The sequence below is a fragment of the Arachis ipaensis genome, chromosome B10, assembly GCF_059453495.1.
Source record: "Arachis ipaensis isolate K30076 ecotype BB chromosome B10, ASM5945349v1, whole genome shotgun sequence".
Lineage (NCBI taxonomy): Eukaryota > Viridiplantae > Streptophyta > Magnoliopsida > Fabales > Fabaceae > Arachis > Arachis ipaensis.
This window is the reverse complement of record NC_142435.1, coordinates 47,472,290-47,494,662: the sequence shown is the minus strand read 5'-3', so window position 1 is coordinate 47,494,662 and position 22,373 is coordinate 47,472,290. Positions and strand designations below refer to the sequence as shown.

Here is a 22,373-nt window from a genome sequence, read left to right as displayed (position 1 = left end):
GGCGTTCAACTCTGGTTTTGGATCCTTTTCTGGCGCTGGACGCCAGATTTGGGCAGAAGGCTGGCATTGAACGCCAGTTTACGTCATCTATTCTTGGCCAAAGTATGGACTATTATATATTGCTGGAAAGCCCTGGATTTCTACTTTCCAACGCAATTGGAAGCGCGCCATTTAGAGTTCTGTAGCTCTAGAAAATCCACTTTGAGTGTAGAGAGGTCAGAATCCAACAGCATCAGCAGTCCTTTTTCAACCTCTGAATCTGATTTCTGCTCAAGTCCCTCAATTTCAGCCAGAAAATACCTGAAATCACAGAAAAACACACAAACTCATAGTAAAGTCCAGAAATGTGAATTTAACACAAAATCTATTAAAAACATCCCTAAAAGTAACTAGATCCTACTAAAAACAAACTAAAAACAATGTCAAAAAGCGTATAAATTATCCGCTCATCACAACACCAAACTTAAATTGTTGCTTGTCCCCAAGCAACTGAAAATCAAAATAGAATAAAAATAATAGAATATACTATAAATTCCAAACTATCAATGAAACAGAGCTTCAATCATATGAGCGGGACTTATAGCTTTTTGCCTCTTGAATAGTTTTGGCATCTCACTTTATCCATTGAGGTTCAGAATGATTGGCATCTATAGGAACTTCAGATTTCGAATAGAGTTATTGACTCTCTTAGTTCAGTATGATGATTCTTGAACACAGCTTCTTTATGAGTCTTGGCCGTGGCCCTAAGCATTTTGTTTTCCAGTATTACCACCGGATACATAAATGCCACAGACACATAATTGGGTGAACCTTTTCAGATTGTGACTCAGCTTTGCTAAAGTCCCCAATTAGAGGTGTCCAGGGTTCTTAAGCACACTCTTTTTTTGCTTTGGACCTTCACTTTAACCGCTGATGCCAAGGCATCTTAGGCTAGTTTCACTAGCATTTTTCTGTTAGTTTTAGTTGTTTTATGTATTTTCTTGAGCTTTAAGTAACCAAGAATGGTTAAAAGAATAACAAAGCAATGAACCATCCAAACATTATGATTTTGATGCAAATGCCATGAGTTCTTAGTTATATTACTTGAATGCTATGAATGGAAGATTTCTCATGAAATTTTGCAAGACTTTGATGCAATTGTTTGGATGATTTCAGGGAAGAAGAGGCTAGGCAAGGAAGCAACAAAATCAATAAAGGAAGCTTGAGTATCACATGTGGAGTTTAAGTTCCAGTTTAAGCCTAAACTGGAGCTTAAACGCCAGAATCATGAAGGCTAAGAAATGCTGGAATTGAAGTTTAACCTCCAGTTTAACCTTAAACTGGAGGTTAAACGCCAAAATGGAAAGTCTCACCAAAGAAGCATGTCCACGTTTAACCTCCAGTTTGACCTTAAACTGGAGGTTAAACGCCAGAATGAGAATGCCACTCAGCAAAGAGTTCCACGTTTAACCTCCAGTTTAACCTTAAACTGGAGGTTAAATGCCAGAAGTGGGAAGAGCACCAGGGAGCCATTTCCACGTTTAAGCTCCAGTTTGACCTCAAACTGGAGCTTAAACGTGTTCGACAGATTTTCTCCTCCAGGGTTGCTCTCTCCATTCCCACGTTTAAGCTCCAGTTTGACCTCAAACTGGAGCTTAAACGTGTTCGACACCTCCAGGGCTACCCTTCTAAGCTTCCACGTTTAACCTCCAGTTTAACCTTAAACTGGAGGTTAAACGTGTTCGACCTCCAGGATGCTTCCTTCCATTCCCACATTTAACCTCCAGTTTAACCTTAAACTGGAGGTTAAACGTGTTCGACCTCCAGGGCTGCCCTTCCTTTATCCACGTTTAAGCTTCAGTTTAACCTTAAACTGAAGCTTAAACGTGTTCGACTACATTACTCTCCAGGGCTGCCTTCTTCCATTTCCACGTTTAAGCTTCAGTTTAACCTTAAACTGAAGCTTAAACGTGCTTCTACAAAAGGCCTCACTGGAAGTATCTGGCGTTTAAGCTGCAGTTTAAGCTTAAACTGCAACTTAAACGCCACTCTTGGAAAAAGGTTTCTGGGCCAATAATATTGCGGTTTAAGTTACTCTTTGAGCACAAACAATAACTTAAACTTACTCTGGTATGAAACCCAATTGAATATCATGGTTTATGGGATTGGGCCTGAAGGATTGATGAGTTTGAAATCTCAATTTATTGAGTCATGTGTCATTATTTGATTATCACTAAGTTGGCTCAATGAATGTTACAGAATTTGGATCAACAGCCTCATCAAGATTATGGATCATAAACCCAAGGCAAAAGGAAAGCAAGGAGAGGCCTCAAAGCCCAAGAAGCACAACAGAAGCTCAATATAGAAAGTGTATAAATAGGATAGAATTTAAGTTAGAGAGGACTTTTGCACCTTCACTTTTAGCTAGTTTTCATATCTTTGTAATTGAATTCAGAGCTATGACTCACTAAACCCCCTTTCATTGGGTTAGGGAGCTCTATTGTAATTCAATGAATCAATAATAGTTTATCTTCTTCTTCAATCTTTTCTCTTGAATTTTGTTAGAAAGCTTCTCGATCTAATTCCATTGGGTAGTTGTCTTGGGAAAGAAACTACCCATACTTGGAATCCTTCGGAACCTTGGGAAAGGAATGGAGGATTCATGCTAGAGAAGCTTTCTCACAGTGAATTGGATTGGGGTTTGGATGGATATTGTGACATGTAATCCTACCAAATTGTGGTTCATGAAACTGTGTGGTATAATCAGTGATCGAGCATCATCTCTTCTTATGAACATTTAAACCAAGGGATTGGGAATTTGTTTGTTTTTAGAGAGAATTGGTGAGCCAAGGGATTGGGATCCAATCATATAAGATTGCCAAGCAAAATTCAATGAACGCATTGGTTGAGGAAGAGATAAACATGTTTTGATTCGGAGATCTCAATATCTCCTATAACCCAATGAATTCCCCATTTCTGATTTCCACTTTCTCTTTACATTCTGCTACTCAATTCATGCAATCACCCCCATTCCCTTTTAATTTCAGCAATTTAGTTTCTGCTCTTTAATTCATGCAATTTAAGATTCCGCCATTTCAATTTCTTGTCATTTACTTTTCCCGCCAATTTTACATTCCGCAATACTCATCTCAATCTTGATTCCGCTCAACTAGAACACACTTCTAATCCGAATTGCTCACTCAACCAATCCTTGTGGGATTCGACCTCACTCTATTGTGAGTTTTTACTTGACGATAACCGGTGCACTTGCCGGAAGGAATTTTGCCGATCGTGCAATTTCCTAAATCGTAGCATAACTAGTTTATGTGCATCAAGTTTATGGCGCCGTTGCCGGGGATTGGTTTTCGATTGACAATTCTCAAATTGGAAGTTAACTAGATTGAGCAATTTTTCTTGCTTTGTTAATTCTGTTCAAGTTACTTGTTGAATTTTAATTTTTGCACTCGGTTACATGCTTTCTTTCTTTATGCCTTTAAATTCAAGCAACTAACTCACTGACTCACTAACTGTTTGAATTAATTCCTCAATTGCTCTAACCATACTCTTCCATTAACCAAGAGTATTTCACTTGTTTGTGCCTGTGCTGTGTTCTTGTATGACAGGTAGGAGAGGAGAGACATCAACTCCTCCATATACCGAACCAGAGAGGACCCTTCATAGACTGAGAAGGGAAGCAAGAGGGAAGAGAGTAGTGGGAGAAGAGGAATCTGAAGGAGAATCTGAGGACAATTTTGAGGAAGCTTTAGATCTCAACATGGATAGAGAAGTTCACAACCATGAGAGAGCTGATGGAAACAATGCCATTCCTGAGAGGAGGGTTCTTAGTTCATACATAAACCCAACCTCTGGGAATTGTGGTAGCAGCATCCAGAAACCACCCATTCAGGCCAACAACTTTGAACTCAAACCACAGCTAATATCACTTATGGAGAATCATTGTTCATTTGGTGGAAGTGCTAATGAAGACCCCAACCAACATCTCACAAAATTCCTGAGAATTTGTGACACTGTGAAGTCCAATGGAGTCCAGGAAGATGCATATAAACTGCTTTTGTTCCCATTTTCACTTAGGGACAAAGCAGCTATGTGGCTGGAATCATTCCCAAGGGGGAGTCTAACAACATGGGATGAGGTGGAAAGCAAGTTTCTGGCACGTTTCTACCCCCCACAAAAGGTCAATAGGCTTCGATCTGAGGTTCAGACTTTTAGACAACAAGATGGTGAAACTCTCTACGAGGCATGGGAGAGATTCAAGGACTTGACAAGGAAATGCCCACCAGACATGTTCCATGATTGGGTGCAATTGCATATCTTCTATGATGGACTCTCTTATGAATCAAGGAAGGCTGTAGACCATTCATCAGGAGGTTCATTGAACAGGAAAAAGACTGTGGAAGAGGCCATTGAAGTGATTGAGACAGTGGCTGAGAATGAGTACTACTATGCATCAGAAAGGCACAACACTAAGGGAGTCATGGAGCTGAACCATGTTGATACAATTCTAGCCCAAAACAAGGTGTTTGCCAAGCAACTAGCAGAGCTTACCAGGCAATTAGAAACAAAGCAAGTGGCTGCAATACACACACAAGATCAAGAGGAAGTAAGCATTGAAGGAGGTGATTGGGAAGAGGCCAACTATGTGGGAAACCAACAAAGGCAATCATATGATCCACATTCCAACACTTACAACCCAGGCTGGAGAAACCACCCAAACTTTGGGTGGGGGAACCAACAAACCCAACCACAAAACCACAAACCTTACAACCACAACCAACATAACAACTCCACATACCAAAATTCCAACCAAAGATCATACCAAGCCACACAAAACACTTACCCCCAATCATCATATCATGGCCAAAATAATCAACCTACCCAACTTAATCCCAACCAACAATTTCAAGATCAATTAAACCGGATAGAAGGAATGATGGCAACCATGAGTCAAGACATAACCGAATTGAAAAGCTTCAGAGATGATGTGAAAGCTACCTTAAGAAACCATGGTGAAAAACTCAAGAGGATGGAGTCTCAAGTAGGAGAGCTATCTCAACAGGCCGTCAAATCAACTGCAGTGTTCCCTAGTGACACAGAAAAGAATCCTAAAGGGGAACAAAAGAGAGTGAGATGGGAAGAATGTAAGGCCATCACTATATTGAAGGAAGTTTCAGAAGAAGAAGGAATCAGGCCCTCAGAGCAGGAGCCAGAAATCTTGAAGGAAGGAGTGGAAGAAGTTAAGCAGGAAAGTGGAACTGAGCAAGCCAAGGAATTGCAAAAAGGCATGCTGGAAATATACCAACCAAAAGCACCATTTCCTCAGAGGTTAGGAGGAGGTGAAAAAGGGAAAACCTATTCAAGGTTTTTAGAGACATTTAACTCTCTCCATGTCAATATTCCCTTTCTTGAGATTCTCCATCAAATGCCTACACACATCAAGTATTTAAAGGAATTGTTAAGCAAGAAAAGAGTTTTGAAGGGAGGACAAACGGTAACAATGAACAAAGAATGCAGTGCTCTCATCAAGAAGGACACACTCTCTAAGAAAACGGACCCAGGAAGTTTTCATATCCCTTGCATCATAGGGGAAACAAAAATTGACAGAGGATTCTGTGATCTAGGAGCTAGCATAAATGTGATGCCTCTAACTCTTATGAAGAGGCTACAACTGAATGAGGTGAGATCCACTGATGTAATCATACAACTGGCTGACAAAACTCAGAAGCAAGCTGAAGGGGTAGTTGAAAATGTGCTGGTGAAAGTGGGGGATTATTACTTCCCCACAGACTTTGTCATTGTGGACATGGAGGAAAGCTACTTACACCCTATCATTCTGGGCAGACCATTTCTAGCCACTACTAGAGCGCTCATAGATGTAGAACAAGGAGAGCTAATTCTGAGAATACATGATGAACAGCTCATTTTCAAAGTTTTCAAACCTGCATCTGAGCCTGAACCAGAACCTGAAAAGCCTAAGGATGATAGTAGCCATCTGTGTTTGGAGGAAAGTAATCCAGCAGCTGAAACTCTAAAACAGTCCTTGGAAGGCAAACAAGAGTTGCAAGAGTTTAAGCCACAAAAATCAGTGGAAACAGATCAGAAGGATCCTCCTGACATAAGGGTCAATGAAGAAATCCTCAAGAGAAAGGGAAGAGTGATAGGGAGATTGCCAAGAGGGTGGAGAAACAAGAAAATTCCCACTGAAGGTTTCTCTCCGGGAGATAACGTGATATCAAGTCATTATCTGCCAATCCCACCTGGCCTCAAAACCATTCCTTCCCAGCTCCCTCAAGTGTTCACAATCAGGAAAGTTCTTTCTATGGAACATTTAGAGGTCATGAATGAATCAAGTGGGGACGTTTTCATAGTGAGAGGAGAAGACGTCAAGCACTACAATCCACCCTAACAAGGGACAACCGTCAAGCTAGTGACGTGAAAGAAGCGCTTCATGGGAGGCAACCCATGTTTTAATACCCTTACTTTTTTTGTTTTGTTGTGCATCTAATAAAGCATGGTTTCTTATGCATGAACTTGAATCCTCAGGACAACTGCTGAAAAAGTGCACTAAACATTGCATGTAAAATGCAATTTGCCTCTAAGTTTGGTGTGCCTGAAGGCACCCCAAAATTTTATTCAAAATGCATTCAATTTTTAGTGCACAACCAAATATTAAGTTTGGTGTTCCTCTTTGAACACGGTTCATGAAAAGCACAAAGTTCCTCTGGATTTCGAAATTCATGACAAGTACACCATTCGCATGTTTTAATGTTTTGGTTTCAATTACTTAGGGTAGTAAATTTGTTTAGAATCAAAGAGCCAAGGTGACTATGATTTATTAGAATTAAGCACATTCATTAAGGACAACCAATATGGATTTCATGTCATCAGGAGACTTGACCAAACACTAAGTTTGGTGTCCAAATAATAAGTGTGCATACATGTAGAAGTCACGGCTATAAGCTCATAAAGACAATCATTGATTTACATGTGCAAGTACTATTCATAATTCACATGGACCGAAAAATGATAGCAAAGCTTGTTTGTTTGTGCAGGTACAAAAGAAAAGACAAAAATGGAGGAAAAAGACAAAGGGAGGTACGGTGCTTGGTCAAAAAGAAAATTCACAAGTCTTTGAAACTAACACATGGGAAAAGGAAGTTCTGCAAGAAAAGATAGCTACATGTACAACCTAATGCACCCAGAATACTTCCAAGAAAATGAAAAGCAATTCGTCCTTCTCCCTAATTCATATATTTACCATCAAGCCACCCTTCACAAATCACCCTAGCCGTCCATTTTGCACTTACGGGCATTATAAAGAATCACTTGGGGAACAAGTTCAACACCACCAAATCTCCTTCATGCACATTTCCTTCATCATAGCATAAACTATCTCTTGCCGAAAACAACCTCCCCACACTTCCAACAACACTTCTTGCTTCACCTTGTCAACTTTAGCTTGTCACTTACCAAAACTAAAAGACCAATGGCAGCTTCATCTAGCCACAAAGGAAGAAAAGACAAGCAGCCAATGGAGGAAAACAGGGAATTCGATGCATGGAGATACAGATCAGTTTTTCATGAGATTCAAGCCGAATGGATGAGACCTAAAACGGTACTAGCTGAGGTGCCCTTTGACCTTGAAAAGGATGAGTTCCCAGGTGTTTGGGAAAAGATCAAAAAGAGGAAGTGGGAGCTCCTGACTAAGCCAATCACTAAAATCAACATCAACCTGGTGAAAGAGTTTTACGCAAATGCAGTAAGGGAGGATCCAACCAAGAAACCCACATACAAAAGCTATGTGAGAGGGGTGGAAGTTGACTTCAGTCCCAAAGCAATCATGAAAACCCTTGGCCTGAAAAACATACATTTCAGCCAAGCAAGTTATGAAGAAAGGATGATAGGAGAACCTGACTATGCAACTATTGCTGAAGACCTTTGTGCCATCAGAGCTGAATGGGTGAGAAAAACAAGAGGGGCTCCAAGAGTCTTGAGAAGGGGAGACCTAACACCTGAAGCTAAAGGGTGGTATGCAATAGTTAGGAGATCCATCCTACCCACTGCAAACTCTTCAGAAATAGTCCCTAAAAGAGCCATCTTGCTACATTGCATTATGGTGGGAGGGGAGATCAAAGTTCATAAACTCATTGCTGAACAGATACAAGAGTTTAGTGAGAAAAGTGACCCTGAATCCTGGCTCCACTTCCCTAGCACTATCATTAGACTATGCATCGATGCCCAAGTACCACTTGAGGATGACAGACCTAATTGGCTATATCCTGAATTGGCCATAACTGCGTACAGAATGACTCTTGGCCCAACTCCTCCAAGACATACAAGAAGAAGAAATGAAGAAGGGCAACAAGTGGAAGCCGAGCAAGAAGCAGAACAAGAAGGACAGGAAGGAGAAGACAGAGAAGAAGAGCAAGAAGAGCAAGCAAGTCCAGAAAGAAGACAAAGAATTCCCAGAGACCCCATGGATATGAGCAGAATGCAGGAAATCATGGAAGGAATGTCTCAACAGTACATGAGGTCTCAGGAGAGACAAGAGGACTTTCACCTCAAAATGATGGATATGCAAAGGAACTTTGAATCAAGATTCTTGGATCTGCAAAGGGAACAGAATTTACACTTACAGGAATCCTTCAGCCACATATGCCAACACCAAGATGCCAATGTCTTGGCAATCAAGGAAGCCACCACTTTACAGAATGCAAGATACTCAGTCCAAGCTGATTACAACATCAGTTCGCAAATCAAGCTTAACTACATAGGGGAACATCTACACAAGATGGACCCAGCATTCCCAGCTTTTGATGAGTATTTCAAAGGGAGGAAAGAAGGAGAAATAAACAAGGCAATGATCCTTGAAAAAGGAGTGGAAGAAACGATGAAAAAGGCTGGATTCTGGAAAAAGCTCATAAGAAAAGACAAAGGAAGCACAAGTGGTCAAAAAGAGGCAGGAAGCAAGAAGAAGCAGGATCCCAAGAATTAAGAAGAACCAAGCAATAAATAAGAGGTGGTCTCGTTCCTTAATAATCAAATGATCATTGGTGGATTGTCTTTATGAGCTTTCTTTCATCATAAGTCATTTAAGTGTTATGTGGAGTTTTTTTTAGTATGAGTGTCTGTTTATTGCTTTGAATAAAGTGAATGCCTAGATGTTTGGATATAACTTCACCTTCTTAAACAAATGCTTGCCATGCTTGTTCTGTTTCCAAAAATAAAAGAAAAGTGTGAACAAAAGTAATTTGGCTCAATTAGTGACAAATCAAGTAGAATTAAGTGGTGGTATGCATGCTTGATTGTTTAGTCAGATCACTGGAATTAAAGTGTAGAATTATCATTTTTTGTGTAGAAATTGAAAACTGTCTATGGATCTTGATGAATAAATGTCTTTGGCCATGAAAAAGAAAGAAAAAGAAGAAGAAAAAGCCACTGAAAAAGGGCAACCAAAAAGAAAAAAAAAATTGAGAAAATAAGCTAGGTACCAATGGTTTGAACTTCTGAGACAAATGCCTGTGGTGTTTATGTATTAAGGATATGCTTGGATGAATAGGTTCTGAGGAGTGTTTCAACACTTGGTAACTTGGGTTAACTAACCCGGGATTATCAACCAAAAGTCCATTATCAAGAGCAACCTAAATACAAAACATTTAGTCACACAAAGAGGTGCTGGGCACCAATGTCTCAAGAAGAAATGTGAACTAAAGTGCCTAAAGTGGATATGTGTAGTGCACTGATAAGAAAAAGAAAATGCCAAAGGCTTGTGCAACACATGACACTAAGCAAACAAGGAGCAAAAGAAGCTCTAAGAAAAAGAAAAGAAAAACAAAGAAGAGAAAAGTGACAAGGACATAAGAATAACAAGAGGCCATAGCAGTGGTTGATGGATGCAATGAAAAAGTGATAATCTTACCTGATAAGTATGAAAAAGTGATGCTGCAACTTTCTGCATAAAACCCTTCTGATGAACTTCAAATGCCTGCTAATATAGCCAATGTAATTGCTTTCTGTTTCATACTTTCTTCTCAAATAACTCAGGACTTGCTTAGGGACAAGCAAGTATTAAGTTTGGTGTTGTGATGCCAAGGCATCTTAGGCTAGTTTCACTAGCATTTTTCTGTTAGTTTTAGTTGTTTTATGCATTTTCTTGAGCTTTAAGTAACCAAGAATGGTTAAAAGAATAACAAAGCAATGAACCATCCAAACATTATGATTTTGATGCAAATGCCATGAGTTCTTAGTTATATTACTTGAATGCTATGAATGGAAGATTTCTCATGAAATTTTGCAAGACTTTGATGCAATTGTTTGGATGATTTCAGGGAAGAAGAGGCTAGGCAAGGAAGCAACAAAATCAATAAAGGAAGCTTGAGTATCACATGTGGAGTTTAAGTTCCAGTTTAAGCCTAAACTGGAGCTTAAACGCCAGAATCATGAAGGCTAAGAAATGCTGGAATTGAAGTTTAACCTCCAGTTTAACCTTAAACTGGAGGTTAAACGCCAAAATGGAAAGTCTCACCAAAGAAGCATGTCCACGTTTAACCTCCAGTTTGACCTTAAACTGGAGGTTAAACGCCAGAATGAGAATGCCACTCAGCAAGGAGTTCCACGTTTAACCTCCAGTTTAACCTTAAACTGGAGGTTAAACGCCAGAAGTGGGAAGAGCACCAGGGAGCCATTTCCACGTTTAAGCTCCAGTTTGACCTCAAACTGGAGCTTAAACGTGTTCGACAGATTTTCTCCTCCAGGGTTGCTCTCTCCATTCCCACGTTTAAGCTCCAGTTTGACCTCAAACTGGAGCTTAAACGTGTTCGACACCTCCAGGGCTACCCTTCTAAGCTTCCACGTTTAACCTCCAGTTTAACCTTAAACTGGAGGTTAAACGTGTTCGACCTCCAGGATGCTTCCTTCCATTCCCACGTTTAACCTCCAGTTTAACCTTAAACTGGAGGTTAAACGTGTTCGACCTCCAGGGCTGCCCTTCCTTTATCCACGTTTAAGCTTCAGTTTAACCTTAAACTGAAGCTTAAACGTGTTCGACTACATTACTCTCCAGGGCTGCCTTCTTCCATTTCCACGTTTAAGCTTCATTTTAACCTTAAACTGAAGCTTAAACGTGCTTCTACAAAAGGCCTCACTGGAAGTATCTGGCGTTTAAGCTGCAGTTTAAGCTTAAACTGCAACTTAAACGCCACTCTTGGAAAAAGGTTTCTGGGCCAATAATATTGCGGTTTAAGTTACTCTTTGAGCACAAACAATAACTTAAACTTACTCTGGTATGAAACCCAATTGAATATCATGGTTTATGGGATTGGGCCTGAAGGATTGATGAGTTTGAAATCTCAATTTATTGAGTCATGTGTCATTATTTGATTATCACTAAGTTGGCTCAATGAATGTTACAGAATTTGGATCAACAGCCTCATCAAGATTATGGATCATAAACCCAAGGCAAAAGGAAAGCAAGGAGAGGCCTCAAAGCCCAAGAAGCACAACAGAAGCTCAATATAGAAAGTGTATAAATAGGATAGAATTTAAGTTAGAGAGGACTTTTGCACCTTCACTTTTAGCTAGTTTTCATATCTTTGTAATTGAATTCAGAGCTATGACTCACTAAACCCCCTTTCATTGGGTTAGGGAGCTCTATTGTAATTCAATGAATCAATAATAGTTTATCTTCTTCTTCAATCTTTTCTCTTGAATTTTGTTAGAAAGCTTCTCGATCTAATTCCATTGGGTAGTTGTCTTGGGAAAGAAACTACCCATACTTGGAATCCTTCGGAACCTTGGGAAAGGAATGGAGGATTCATGCTAGAGAAGCTTTCTCACAGTGAATTGGATTGGGGTTTGGATGGATATTGTGACATGTAATCCTACCAAATTGTGGTTCATGAAACTGTGTGGTATAATCAGTGATCGAGCATCATCTCTTCTTATGAACATTTAAACCAAGGGATTGGGAATTTGTTTGTTTTTAGAGAGAATTGGTGAGCCAAGGGATTGGGATCCAATCATATAAGATTGCCAAGCAAAATTCAATGAACGCATTGGTTGAGGAAGAGATAAACATGTTTTGATTCGGAGATCTCAATAGCTCCTATAACCCAATGAATTCCCCATTTCTGATTTCCACTTTCTCTTTACATTCTGCTACTCAATTCATGCAATCACCCCCATTCCCTTTTAATTTCAGCAATTTAGTTTCTGCTCTTTAATTCATGCAATTTAAGATTCCGCCATTTCAATTTCTTGTCATTTACTTTTCCCGCCAATTTTACATTCCGCAATACTCATCTCAATCTTGATTCCGCTCAACTAGAACACACTTCTAATCCGAATTGCTCACTCAACCAATCCTTGTGGGATTCGACCTCACTCTATTGTGAGTTTTTACTTGACGATAACCGGTGCACTTGCCGGAAGGAATTTTGCCGATCGTGCAATTTCCTAAATCGTAGCATAACTAGTTTATGTGCATCAACCGCTCAGTCTCAAGTTTTCATTTGACACCTACACGCCACAAGCACATGGTTAGGGACAGCTTGGGTTAGCCGCTTAGACCAGGATTTTATTCCTTTAGGTCCTCCTATCCACTGATGCTCAAAGCCTTGGGATCCTTTTTATTTGCCCTTGCCTTTTGGTTTTAAGGGTTATTGGCTTTTTCTGCTTGCTTTTTCTTTTTCTTTCTATTTTTTTTTCGCCTATATATATATATATATATATATATATATATATATATATATATATATATATATATATATATATATATTGCAAGCTTTGTTCTTTGCTGCTTTTTCTTGCTTCAAGAATCATTTTTATGATTTTTCAGATTATCAAATAACATGTCTCCTAGTCATCATTCTTTCAAGAACCAACATATTTAACATTCTTAAACAACAACTTCAAAAGACATATGCACTGTTCAAGCATACATTCAGAAAACAAGAAGCATTGTCACCACATCAATATAATTAAACTAAGTTCAAGGATAAATTCGAAACTCATGTACTTCTTGTTCTTTTGAATTAAAACATTTTTCATTTAAGAGAGGTGATGGATTCATAGGACATTTATAACTTTAAGACAAAGTTACTAACTACTAATGATCATGTAATGAAGACACAAACATAGATAAGCACATAACATAGAAAACGAAAAGCAGAAGAATTAAGAACAAGGAATGAATCCACCTTAGTGATGGTGGCATTTCCTTCTTGAGGAATCAATGATGTCCTTGAGCTCTTCTATGTCTCTTCCTTGCCTTTGTTGCTCCTCCTTCAGTGCTTTTAGATCTTCTCTGATTTCATGAAGGATGATGGAGTGCTCTTGATGTTCCACCCTTAGTTGCTTCCAATAATTGTGTGGAAGAAAATGTATCCCTTGAGGTATCTCAGGGATCTCTTGATTTGCAATCAAATGTTCTACCACTGAGCTATAGACCCTTGATGGAAGCTTTTGTCTTCCCTTTCCTCTTTCTAGAGGTTTCTATGGCCTTAGGTGCCATCAATGGTTATGGAAAAAACAAAAAAGCTATGCTTTTACCACACCAAACTTAGAATGTTGCTCGCCCTCGAGCAAAAGAAGAAAGAATAGAAGAATAAGAAGAAGATATGGAGGAGATGGATGGGAGTGTGTATTCGGCCATATGGGTGGGATTGGGTGGGAGAGAGATGTTGATTTTTTTAAGGTAGTGGGTGTATGCATGTGAGTGGTAAATGGAAAAAAAGAAGGGATGATCATGAATGGAAAGAGAGATGATGAGGTAGGTGGGGATCCTGTGGGGTCCACAGATCCTGAGATGATCCTGTGGGATCCACAGATCCTGAGGTGTCAAGGCATTTACATCCCTGCACCAATTTAGGCATGTAAAATGCCCTTGCACACAACTCTGGGCGTTCAGCGCCAGGTTGGTGCCCATTTTGGGCGTTCAACGCCCCTTTGCTGCCATTTCTGGCGTTGAACGCCAGAACCATGCTTGTTCTGGGCGTTCAGCGCCAGGATGCTCCCATTCTGGGCGTTCAGCGCCAGAACTATGCTCTGTTCTGGCGTTTGAACGCCAGACAGATGCTCCTCCAGGGTGTGATTTTTCTTCTGCTGTTTTTGATTCCGTTTTCAATTTTTATATTTATTTTGTGACTCCTCATGATCATGAACCTATAAAGACACATAACTAAGAAAAATATAGTTAGATAAATAAACATTGGGTTGCCTCCCAACAAGCGCTTCTTTAATGTCAATAGCTTGACAGTGGGCTCTCATGGAGCCTCACAGATGTGCAGAGCTTTGTTGAGACTCTCCAACACCAAACTTAGAGTTTGGATATGGGAGTTCAACACCAAACTTTAGAGTTTGGTTGTGGCCTCCCAACACCAAACTTAGAGTTTGACTGTGGGGGCTCTGGTTGACTCTGCTTGGAGAGAAGCTTTTTCTGCTTCCTCTCCATGGTTGCAGAGGGAGATCCTTGAGTTTTAAACACAAGGGAGTTCTCATTCCATTGAAGGAATATTTCACCTCTGTCAACATCAATCACAGCTCTTGCTGTGGCCAGAAAAGGTCTTCCTAGGATGATGGATTCATCCTCTTTCTTTCCAGTATCCAGGACTATGAAATCAGTAGGTATGTAAAGGCCCTCAACCTTTACTAATACATCTTCTACTTGTCCATAAGCCTGTTTTCTTGAGCTGTCTGCCATCTCTAGTGAGATTTTAGCAGCTTGCACCCCATAGATTCCCAGTTTCTCTATTACAGAGAGGGGCATGAGGTTTATCCCTGAACCAAGGTCACACAGAGCCTTAAAGATCATGGTGCCTATGGTACAAGGGATTATGAACTTTCCAGGATCCTGTCTCTTCTGAGGCAATGTCAGTTGATCCAGATCACTTAGTTCATTGATGAACAAGGGAGGTTCAACTTCCCAAGCATCAATGCCAAATAATATGGCATTCAGCTTCATGATTGCACCAAGAAACTTGGCAGTTTGCTCTTCAGTAATATCCTCATTCTCTTCAGAAGAGGAATACTCATCAGAGCTCATGAAGGGTATAAGGAGGTTCAATGGAATCTCTATGGTCTCTAGATGAGCCTCAGAGTCCTTTGGTTCCCCAGAGGGAAGCTCCTTATTGATCACTGGACGTCCCTGGAGGTATTCCTCCTTGGGATTCACGTCCTCTCCTCTCCTCACAGGTTCGGCCATGGCGCGTATGTCAATGGCCTTGCACTCTCCTTTTGGATTCTCTTCTGTATTGCTTGGGAGAGTACTAGGAGGGATTTCAGTGATCCTTTTACTCAGATGGCCCACTTGTGCTTCCAGATTTCTAATGGAAGATCTTGTTTCATTCATGAAACTTACAGTGGCCTTAGATAGATCAGAGACTAGATTTGCTAAATTAGGAGCATTTTGTTCAGAGTTCTCTGTCTGTTGCTGAGTTGATGATGGAAAAGGCTTGCTATTGCTAAACCTGTTTCTTCCACCATTATTAAAGCCTTGTTGGGGCTTTTGATCCTTCCATGAGAAATTTGGATGATTTCTCTATGTTGAGTTATAGGTGTTTCCATAAGGTTCACCTAAGTAATTTACCGCTGCTATTGCAGGGTTCTCAGGATCATAGGCTTCTTCTTCAGAAGATGCCTCTTGAGTACTGTTGGATGCAGCTTGCATTCCATGCAGACTTTGAGAGATCATATTAACTTGCTGAGTCAATATTTTATTCTGAGCCAATATGGCATTCAGAGTATCAACTTCAAGAACTCCCTTCTTCATAGGCGTCCCATTACTCACAGGATTCCTTTCAGAAGTGTACATGAACTGGTTATTAGCAACCATATCAATGAGTTCTTGAGCTTCTGCAGGCGTTTTCTTTAGGTGAATGGATCCACCTGCAGAAGTGTCCAGTGACATTTTTGATAGCTCAGATAAACCATCATAGAATATATCCAGGATGGTCCATTCTGAAAGCATGTCAGAAGGACACTTTTTGGTCAACTGTTTGTATCTTTCCCAAGCTTCATAGAGGGATTCACCTTCTTTCTGTCTGAAGGTTTGAACATCAGCTCTAAGCTTGCTCAGCTTTTGAGGAGGAAAGTACTTGGCTAAGAAAGCCGTGACCAGCTTATCCCAAGAGTTCAGGCTGTCTTTGAGTTGAGAATCCAACCATAATCTAGCTCTGTCTCTTACAGCAAAGGGGAAAAGCATGAGCCTGTAGACTTCAGGATCTACTCCATTAGTCTTAACAGTATCACATATCTGTAAGAATTCAGTTAAGAACTGAAAAGGATCTTCAGATGGAAGTCCATGAAACTTGCAGTTCTGCTGCATCAGAGAAACTAATTGAGGTTTCAGCTCAAAGTTGTTTGCTCCAAGGGCAGGAATGGAGATGCTTCTTCCATGTAAATTGGAATTAGGTGCAGTAAAGTCACCAAGCATCTTCCTTACATTATTATTATTTTCGGCTGCCATCTCCTTTTCCTGTTCGAAAATTTCTGAAAGGTTATCTCTGGATTGTTGTATTTTAGCTTCTCTTAATTTTCTTTTCAGAGTCCTTTCAGGTTCTGGATCTGCTTCCACAAGAATGTTCTTATCCTTGCTCCTGCTCATATGACAAAGAAGAAGGCACAGAAAAATAATAATAATAATAGAGATCCTTTATACCACAGTATAGGGATTCCTGTGTTAGTGGAAGAAGAGAAGGGGAGACAAAGAATGTAATATAATGGAAGAAACACAACTGTGAGGATGGAAGAGAGGTGAAATGAGATGTTAGGATATGAATGAATAAATAGAATGAGATGGGGGAGGGATAATTTTCGAAAATTATTTTTGAAAAGGAGTTAGTGATTTTTGAAAATTGGTTTTTGAAAATAGTTAGTATTTTTCGAAATTTTTTTTTTAAATTTAAAAATAAAAATAATTAGTTAATAAAAAAGAAATTTTTGAAAAAGAGGGAAGATATTTTCGAAAATTAGAGAGAGAGAGAGAGTTAGTTAGATAGTTTTGAAAAAGTTAAGAAACAAACAAAAAGTTAGTTAATTAGTTGAAACAAATTTTGAAAAGATAAGAAGTTAGGAGGTTAGGAAAGATATTTTGAAAAGATATTTTTGAAAAAGATAAGATAAGAAGATATTTTTGAAAAGATATGATAGAAATTAGTTTTTGAAAAAGATTTGATTTTTAAAATCTCAATTAATGACTTGATTCACAAGAAATCACAAGATATGATTCTAGAACTTAAAGTTTGAATCTTTCTTAACAAGCAGGTAACAAACTTCAAATTTTTGAATCAAAACATTAATTGATTATGTTATTTTCGAAAATTTGGTATAAAAATAAGAAAAAGATTTTTGAAAAATATTTTTTTTTAATTTTCGAAAATAACTAAGAATTTTGAAAAAGATTTGATTTTTGAAAATGATTTTGAAAAAGATAAGATTTTCAAATTGAAAATTTGATTTGACTCATAAAGAACAACTTTGATTTTTAAAAATTTTTGAAAAAGTCAACTCAATTTTCGAATTTGATGAGAGAAAAAGGGAAAGATATTTTTTTTTTTTTGAATTTTTATGGTGAGAGAGAAAAACAAGAAAAATGATGCAATGCATGAAATTTTTAGATCAAAACAATGAATGCATGCAAGAATGCTATGAATGTCAAGATGAACACCAAGAACACTATGAATGTCATGATGAACATCAAGAACATATTTTTGAAAAATTTTTAATGCAAAGAAAACATGCAAGACACCAAACTTAGAATTCTTTAATGCTTAGATACTAAGAATTCAAGAATGCATATGATAAACATGAAAAGAAACAAAACAAAAAATCATCAAGATCAAACAAGAAGACTTACCAAGAACAACTTGAAGATCATGAAGAACACTATGAATGCATGATATTTTCGAAAAAATGCAAGATGCATATGCAAGTGACACCAAACTTATGATATGACTCAAGACTCAAACAAGAAACACAAAAATATTTTTGATTTTTATGATTTTCTAATTTTTTTTGGATTTTTATTTTATGTTTTTCGAAAAATAATTTTGAAAAAGAAAATAAGGATTCCAAAATTTTTAATATGAATTCCAGGAATCTTATGCTCTAAAGCTCCAATCAAAGGGTCAGGCATGGCTTAATAGCCAGCCAAGCTTTAGCATGTAACTCAGACATGACACGCCTGACATTCCTTACATTCAACAGCCAATTGGCTAAGAAAGATAAAGAAGCTCTTCTCTTGAGTATAAGAATTGAGACATGGCTTTACAGCCAGCCAGGCTTCAACATGCTCCATGAAACACTAGAATTCATTCTTAAAAATTCTGAAAGGAAAATATATTTTTGAAAACATTTTTATTTTAAAATTTTTTTTTTTCGAAAACAAAGGAAGAATTTTTGAAAGATTTTTGAAAAATTTTTTGAAAACAAGACAAAAAGAAAATTACCTAATCTGAGCAACAAGATGAACCGTTAGTTGTCCAAACTCAAACAATCCCCGGCAACGGCGCCAAAAACTTGGTGCACGAAATTGTGATGTCCAGGCTCGAATAATCCTGGTAATAGCTCCAAAGCTTGGTGCTCTGATCTTAATTCATAATTGTCACAACTTCGATACAACTAACCAGCAAGTGCACTGGGTCGTCCAAGTAATACCTTACGTGAGTAAGGGTCGAATCCCACGGAGATTGTTGGTATGAAGCAAGCTATGGTCTCTGAACCTCTGCTTTCCTGCTATCTTCATCCAATCAGTCTCACTCCTTTCCATGGCTGGCTTTATGTGATACATCACCACTGTCAATGGCTACTTTCGGTCATCTCTCGGGAAAATGATCCAATGCCCTGTCACGGCACGGCTAATCGTCTGGAGGCATCACCCTTGTCAATGGCTTCATCTTATCCTCTCAGTGAATAATATGCTCACGCACCCTGTCACGGCACGGCTATTCATCTGTCGGTTCTCGATCATGCTGGAATAGGATTTACTATCCTTTTGCGTCTGTCACTAACGCCCTGCAATCGCGAGTTAGGAGCTCGTCACAGTCATTCAATCATTGAATCCTACTCGGAATACCACAGACAAGGTTTAGACCTTCCGGATTCTCTTGAATGCCGCCATCATTCTAGCTTACGCCACGAAGATTCTGGTTAGGAGATCTAAGAGATATTCATTCTAGCTTATTTCATGTAGAACGGAAGTGTTTGTCAGGCACGCGTTCATAAGGGAGAAGGATGATGAGCGTCACACATAATCATCACCTTCATCACGTTCTTGGGTGCGAATGGATATCTTAGAAGCGAAATAAGAAGAATTGAATAGAAAACAGTAGTACTTTGCATTAATCTTTGAGGAACAGCAGAGCTCCACACCTTAATCTATGGAGTGTAGAAACTCTACCGTATGAAAATACATAAGTGAAGGTCCAGGCATGGCCGAGATGGCCAGCCCCCAAAACGTGATCAAAGGATCATAAGGTAATCCCAAGATGCCTAATACAATAGTAAGAGGTCCTATTTATAATAAACTAGCTACTAGGGTTTACATGAGTAAGTATTTGATGTATAAATCCACTTTCGGGGCCCACTTGGTGTGTGTTTGGGCTGAGCCTGAGTGTTGCACGTGCAGAGGCCATTTGTGGAGTTGAACGCCAGTTTCTGTGCCAGTTTGGGCGTTCAACTCTGGTTTTGGATCCTTTTCTGGCGCTGGACGCCAGATTTGGGCAGAAGGCTGGCGTTGAACGCCAGTTTACGTCGTCTATTCTTGGCCAAAGTATGGACTATTATATATTTCTGGAAAGCCCTGGATGTCTACTTTCCAACGCAATTGGAAGCGCGCCATTTCGAGTTCTGTAGCTCCAGAAAATCCACTTTGAGTGCAGGGAGGTCAGAATCCAACAGCATCAGCAGTCCTTTTTCAACCTCTGAATCTGATTTCTGCTCAAGTCCCTCAATTTCAGCCAGAAAATACCTGAAATCACAGAAAAACACACAAACTCATAGTAAAGTCCAGAAATGTGAATTTAACACAAAATCTATTAAAAACATCCCTAAAAGTAACTAGATCCTACTAAAAACAAACTAAAAACAATGTCAAAAAGCGTATAAATTATCCGCTCATCAGTGCTCTGTAAGGCTGGTTCTGGTTCTGCTGCCTGTTGTTGTTATTATTTCACCTCTGACTTCCTTGATTGTCTCTGCCTCCTCTGTTGTTGTTGTTGTCCCTCCAATTCTGGTTAGAATTGTCCTGCCATCCATGGTTGTAGTTGCCACCTTGATTGTACCCTTGGTTGAGGCAGTCATAGAAGTTATGAGTGGCTGCTACGGTGTTGTCTTCCTGCTGGAGCTGTGGATACTCATCAGTATAGTGGCTATAATCAGCACAGATTCCGCAAACTCTCTGTGGGACTAACTGTTGGCCTTGCTGTGGTGGAGAAGGTTGAGCTTGCTGAACTTGTTGTTGATTCAATTGCATCTGCTTCAGCAAGTTGGTCATTTTACAGATACTCTGAGTTAGAGCAGCAGTCTCTCTGCTAGAGGATACTTCTGCAATGGCTTTTGAACGGCCTTGTTTCTGCCTGTGATTTCGAGTAGATTCAGCTAAGTCGCTGATCAATTGCCATGCCTCATCAGTGGTCTTGTACTTTTTCATAGACCCATTGCTAGCACTTTCCAATGTGGTCTTATCTTGGGGCCTCATGCCTTGTGTGACGTAACCGAGTAATACTATCTTGTCAATCATATGGTGGGGGCATGCTTCCAGAAGATTATTGAAGCACTCCCAATATTCATAGAGAGTCTCAGATTCATCCTGAACAATCATGGAAATGTCTTTCCTCAGTTTATCAGTAACTTCAGCTGGAAAGAATTTTTCCAAGAACTCTCTTCTCAGTGTATCCCAGTTGGATACAGTTGCTGCTGGTTGAGTGTAGTACCACTCTCTTACCTTCCCCTCAAGAGAAAATGGGAAAGCTTTCAGCAAAATTGAAGTTTCATCTGCACCATCACGCCTGACAGTAGAATAGGCTGCTTGAAAATCTCTCAGGTGCTTGATAGGCTCTTGAGCAGGCAAGCCATGAAACTTGGGCATTAAATTGAGCAGTACGGTCTTTATTTCAAAGTCTGTAGCCACCGCTGGGTGATGCGCTTGAAATGGTTGCATTGTAAAATCAGGGGCTCCAGCCTCCTAGATAGTAACTTTCCTAGCTGCTGCCATGTTACCTGCACGTAAATCAACTAAATCAGTAGAACAGGGGCTAGTTTCTCTCTCAAGTGAGGTTTCAGATCCGCCCTCAGAGAGGACTAACCGACGCCATGCTTGCCTTATTCGTGAAAAAGTTCTTTCAATCTCAGGATCGAATACTAGCAAGCTTGGATCAGGAAGTGAACACGTCATCTAACGAAAGAAACAAGCAGCTCATGGTAGCAAGATAAAATAAAATGCAAATAAATAAAATCCAATTAATAACTTTAGCACTCTATTGCAACTCCCCGGCAATGGTGCCAAAAATTGACGTGGCGGAAATTGGCTAATTAAGAATTGATATAAGTTGTGCGTTGCAAGTATAGTTCTTAACCAACCAGAAATTCACTTATCTCTTTAGAAAGGTTGTCACAAAAATTAAAATTAAAATACTGGGAGTATGAATCCCAGGTCGTCTCCCAACGAGTTACAGAAAGGTGTGCTATTTTACTAATCAGATATTTTCAGAAAGAGTTTGAGTTGAATAAACAGGAAATTAAATTGGGGAAATCAAGTAATTTAAATAAAAGCCTTGACTGGGAGAAGATTAGTTGGAAGCCCTATTCTTATTGCAGTACTCTCAAGATTAATTGATAATTGAAGGTCGTTATGTTTAGTTATCCCTTACTAAATAAGGGAAAGTCAAACAAGTTGGGATGATATTTCTACTCACAAGTCCCAATCCGCTTACTTGGAAGGACTGGCGTTAGTGACAAGAGAGTCATCCAACAGTAAACCCAATTACAATCTCTCTTTTGAGTATTCCAACTTAAGGGTTCCTTTCAATTAACTCCCCATCAAGTTAGGGAATTACTCGCTCATTGTGATTATGGAACACATAACATAGAAAAGGGAATTAAAGAAAGACATGATAAATAAACTCAAAGGAATCAATTAAAAATAAAAGTAACTTTTGTATTAATAAATTCTAAAATAATCCAATAGTAAAATTGAGTAAATTAAAGGACATGGAAGAGTAAAGCCAAGTAAAGAAAACGAACTAGAATGACGAAGTCTTGATGAGGTAATAACTCTTCTCAATATCCCAATGCAAAGAACAATAGAAAATAAAAATCCTAAGAACTATGAATGTGTAGAGAGAAAAACCTAGAGAAGGAGTAAAACTAGATCTAAAATCTAA

General features: G+C 39.2%; 3 non-coding genes across 3 annotated transcripts; 2 read left to right on the top strand and 1 right to left on the bottom strand.

The window, feature by feature from the left end:
• Positions 1–4,180: 4,180 nt before the first annotated feature.
• On the bottom strand, positions 4,181–4,284 carry LOC148579937 (small nucleolar RNA R71). The gene has a single exon (XR_015899357.1). It is a non-coding gene; the product is annotated as a small nucleolar RNA R71 (small nucleolar RNA).
• An 11,671-nt stretch (positions 4,285–15,955) lies between these two features.
• LOC148579936 (small nucleolar RNA R71) lies at positions 15,956–16,063 on the top strand. The gene has a single exon (XR_015895799.1). It is a non-coding gene; the product is annotated as a small nucleolar RNA R71 (small nucleolar RNA).
• Positions 16,064–20,725: 4,662 nt separating this feature from the next.
• On the top strand, positions 20,726–20,833 carry LOC148579935 (small nucleolar RNA R71). The gene has a single exon (XR_015896716.1). It is a non-coding gene; the product is annotated as a small nucleolar RNA R71 (small nucleolar RNA).
• Positions 20,834–22,373: the final 1,540 nt, after the last annotated feature.